General features: G+C 35.6%; 1 pseudogene; it reads right to left on the bottom strand.

Moving 5' to 3' along the window:
* Nucleotides 1-3,084: 3,084 nt before the first annotated feature.
* Nucleotides 3,085-4,907, bottom strand: LOC120151144 (annotated as a pseudogene).
* Nucleotides 4,908-5,130: the final 223 nt, after the last annotated feature.

Here is a 5,130-nt window from a genome sequence, read left to right on the forward strand (position 1 = left end):
GTTAAAATCGTATATTATAACTTTTTTTTGGTCACTGAGGCACTTTTCTCTTTATTAAAACATAAATCCCTAATATTTAGGGTAAATTATAATATTTATCACTCCATTATCTTCTCATTTCTATTTCAGTTATTGAAGTTTAAAAGTTTTTAATTTAACTATCAAAATTTTAAATTACTCTTGTTTTGGTCACTTCCTCATGAAATGGATGATTTAGTATTATTTTTATTATGATATTATATAACTCAATCCAAACCCCCAACCCTTACTAACCTCAACCTCACCTTCTCGACCTCGATCTCTAATCCCAAACCTCACCTCAAATCAAATTGAAAACAAACCCTAATTCATCCCTAAATCGTACCCTTTTAAACCCTAAACTCAAACTCTAAACTCCAAGTCATAGAATCCCCATTCCCAACCTCAACACCTCGTCCTTATCGGCCTCACCCACTTATCGGCGACACACAATCAACCCACCCATTCGTCAATGACTTTAGTCCAAACGAGAGTCGATGACAATAGACAATTCATAACCAATGGAGTGGGAGAGAATTTAGGGATGTAAACGAGTCAAGTCAAGCTCGAGTATTGCTGAGCTCCACTCGATTCAAAAAGCTCAAGGTTGAGTTCGACTCAACTAGAAAACCCGCGAGCTTAAAATTATTAAGCTCGAATCAAACTCAAAATTAAAAATTGAAGCTTGACACGAGCTTGAAAAAAATTGAACTCGAAACATTCTTAGGCTTAGCTAGATTCAAACTCAAACTCGAGCTCAAAACTAAACCTCAAGTACATAAAAAATTTTATAGTATTTTTTATTAAATAAAAATATACAAATGTTAATATTATTAATAATTTAATTTTAAAAATAAATTTTAATATATTATATTTTTGAGTTGTTCTCAAAATTTTCGAGTTGAGTATCAAGTAACTCGTTTTGACTAGTTAAAAACTCAAGTTGGGTTCATCAGATTTGAGTATTGACCAAGCTTTAACCAAGTCAAACTTGAGTAACTCACGATATGTCTTGTCTCAATTACTGCCCTAAGTACGATGGTGATGCAGACGACAATGACCATCAACCTTGGTGTTATGGTCTTTGATGAGCTTTTTTATGAGTTTTTTGACGGCACAGGCTTAGCAAGGGAAGAATAAGTGATTTGAGAGTGATGCCGTCGAATATGGGGAGGGTTGCAATTTGGAGGTATGTTTGGGTCTAAGGTTTAAAGGGTATAATTTAAGGTTTTTAATTTTTTATTTTAGTCTTATGTAGCAAAAATATTAATAAAATATGTCACACCATAGAAAAATATTAATAAATAAATCAAATTGATTAAAATATAAATAATTCAAAATTTTAAATGATCAAATTAAACAAATTTTAAACTTCAATGACTAAAATAGGAGTAAAAAAATAATTCAGTGATGAATGATGTAATTTACCCTAATATTTAACGTATCATTTTCCAAGGTTTGGGTCATAACTTGTATAGTAAATTGGGTCCTTCAAGTAACCCAGAAACAAAAAACTTTTAAGAAACTGAAGACATAAGTAGCCCAGCCCCCACTCAAAATAAGAGGGCCAATTTGGATTTTATTGTATTTCTTTTACAAATTATATCTCCCTTATAATTTCTACATATATTTTCGTTGTCATTCCTTCAGCCTTCAAAAAAGTTTTCAAAGGTAACATTGTCATTCCTTTCGTTTAGCTGTAATTAGCAGCTAAATTTATTATCTGACACTATTTATTCTATTGTCTGATGCCATTAACTCAATGATTGACACCAGTCATCCTATTCTTGATGTCAAATACACAAAACTGAAGAGAGAATCTTTAACTTTATACCATTATTTTTCAATTTTTTCCTCTTATTTTCTTAAACTATTATCGATTTCGATTCTCCATTAAATTAAGAGAAAGCAACCCGCCTAAGACCATCACTTAGACGATCAACAATCCCTGGTAATAAGAAAAACAATTATCCATGTTTTCGAATATGGACTGTAAAAACGGACATTCAATATAAAAAATTAACAATATTGGGGAAGACAGAATCAGGTTGGCAGAGGACAAAGTGTTAAAAACAATGAGAATAGAGCTTCAACTTTCTCAACAACCACTCATAATTGGACACATAATTCTGCAAATTTAAATGAATAAAAATTGTAATAGCTGATTCAACATGCCAGTCTTCCTGTATATTATATTCCCCCTCCATAAATAGATTGGTTAGAACAGGATACTGTTCTTTTGTTTTTTTAAAGGTTCCACTTTGTCTTGTATTTCTCGTCTACCATTTATATCAAAAGCAGCTACTTTTGGTCCTGCAATGATGCACCCCCGACTCAGATTCTTACCAAAGTTGTCATTTTCTTCATACAAACTTCCAAACCTTCATATGTGCATTGTGCTACCAATGCGGTGGCCACCGGTGTTTTCATGAAGCTTGCGGCAACAGCAAACAACAATGGAGCCAGAATGGCAAAGCAGGTTTCAGATCAATCAAAGTCCCTGCTTTGCTGTCTTCGTTTTCCGTTTTCATCACGAATTTTAGACCTGACAACGGATACGAGGCACGGTTCGTGACCGACCCTTCCAACAATGTAGTCTCCAAGGTCCGGGATTCTTACTTTGAGAATCATTAAAAAAGGGGGTTGGCAAAAGAAAGGTGGAATGGAAGAACAGTATGCTTTGATTAGTGGTTCTTAATCTTGGTTTCAAGATTCTATTATCACCAGTCAACTGATTAAACTGCCATTTACTTTCTTCCTTCTTCTATTTTAGTAAGCAACAAGTGAATAAAATATAAACCAGAATTTGCACAGAAAGGCATCACCATTAAGCACAGACAATTTAACTAGTAAAAAGCATGCATAGTGAGTCAGATAAAGCAACATTTGACATGGCATTATTGTCCAAATCAACTGCTTCCACTTTGCTCGTATATGCATCCATTTCAACCACAACACATTTCATAAGCAACAAGAAGATCCTTATAGATTTCATCGCAGTTGGAAGCAAGGAAATCTGAATTATTATTATCAAATTCAAGCCTCTAAAGTACAGTCTGTCATTTTGCAGAGGACTCTATAGGAACACAGTCAATCTAATAATCAAAGGAGACAACAGATGATGCATACACGCGACTAGACTAGAATTAACGTAAACACCGATGGTTCAAGTAAATGAACTTATCTTTTTCGGTTCAATGATTCGGAATTTGAATGATGAAATCACAAAACCACCTAACTGATATCTCTTTATGGAGGAAACTATGGACTGAATTGCAGCATCTCCAAGATATACACATCACCGCTTCATATTCATCCCATTTAACTAATAATAATACTTTCATGCCCTCCTAGTCGATGAATTTATTGATGTTGCATTGACTGCATCTGGAAAAGAGTGTTGTAAGATCTGAATTGAGATCCGGGAAGAGTTTCTCTAAGCAAATTTTTGTTCCTCCAGCTTCGGTCCGTACAATGAAATCACAGAGAAAGGGGGCAGGAAAGCATTGGAATTACTCACCTGGTCGAAAACCATAGGTGCTCCCTCGTTTTGTTGTTTCCACTCAATCTCTTTAGTCGTGGCTGATTTTGATAGCTGCTGTGCTTGTATGACCGTAGAAGAATCATTCAGAGACAAACGCTTGCAGTGATTCGGTGAAGAAGAGGGAGTATCTGGGATGTTAACAGTCGTGATATCATGGATACTGGACCTCCTCTTGTCTTTCCCTCCATTAAGCTGCCTGATGAAATACTTTTGAGCATGACTTGCCACCTGAGTCGGAGTCCGAGTCGTCACGAAATTCCGCGAAATGTTCCTCCAATCCCCTTTGCCATACTTTTTGAGCCCCATAAGAAATTGCCTGTCCATCAATCATCAAAATCAAACACCATAAACCACAAGAAAAAAAGACATACATAGTGTCTACCAACTACATTGTTAACATCCATAACAATTGCAAGAATCAAACAGAAAACTCCATTCCTAACATAAATTCCAGCATGATCATAATTAAGTGAAACCCAGAATTTTACCTGTGTTCTTCTTCAGTCCAAGGCACACCTTTCTTCCTTTCTTGATCACAAGATCGAGACCCTGTGCCTCTTTTGCCACCTGGAGTGTAACAGTGTCTGAATCCATCAAAGCCTTGACCATCATTAACCCACTCCAATGTAAAAAGAATCATGGCTATAACCAGGGATTGGTATGAGACCAGCCTCTATATCACTCACGTCTTCTTCCAATTCCCTGTACTGTTTGATGACATCTCCAACTGTTTTCCCAGGAATCATGGCGGCCACCTTAATCCAACGATCAGGGGTATCTTTATCACACAAAGCCAGGGCATTTTCAAAGCACTTGTTCTCTTCAGGAGTCCATTTGGTACCTTTACTCTCTTGGAACAACCAATTGGAAGTGTGTAGATAAGAGGCTGGAGAGAGAACTTCAAGTCCCCTATTCATCATAATATAAAGATGTTTTGCCCGTACAGAAACACAGGAAAAAAGGAAAGGAAGAAACTTTGCTTTTCTCCCTCTTTGAAAGAAATGTTTAAAGAGAGAGAGAGAGAAACAACCAGTGAAGAGAAGTTTTAAATTAACAAACGAAATATCAAATCATTGAAAGCATTTAAAGGGAATCCGCTGAGTACCCCTTTTCTTCCTATAAGTCGAGGAATCTCAAAAAGGTTAACTTTCCAAACCCCAAGGAAAATTCGAGAAATGGTAGGGAAAATAATGAGAAAAAAAAAACAGATCTTGATGGAAAACCCTAGACATACATGGCAGATCCAACATCAAAAACTCCAAATTACAACAAGAAAAACAACATACAGATCAAAATTCAAAACCCCAAATCACAGGAGAGAAAAAAACACAGTAAACTCATGGAAGTAGGGGGTTCTAGAGAATCTGCGAGCTAAAAGTGGGGAAAATGAAACCTTTTGTTATTTCTTTCTTGGGTTTAATATTCCCTTTGGAAAGTAAAGCAAAAGCAAGGAGATGAATGATATGGAAACTGTTTTGAGTTAATGTCTGACTGCTTTATTATTATTATTATATATATGCATGAAACAGAGAATTATGAGAATGAAAGTGAAGGCAGAGAGAAAGAGA

Source organism: Hibiscus syriacus, unplaced genomic scaffold (assembly GCF_006381635.1).
Source record: "Hibiscus syriacus cultivar Baekdansim isolate YM2019G1 unplaced genomic scaffold, ASM638163v2 tig00111027_pilon, whole genome shotgun sequence".
NCBI lineage: Eukaryota > Viridiplantae > Streptophyta > Magnoliopsida > Malvales > Malvaceae > Hibiscus > Hibiscus syriacus.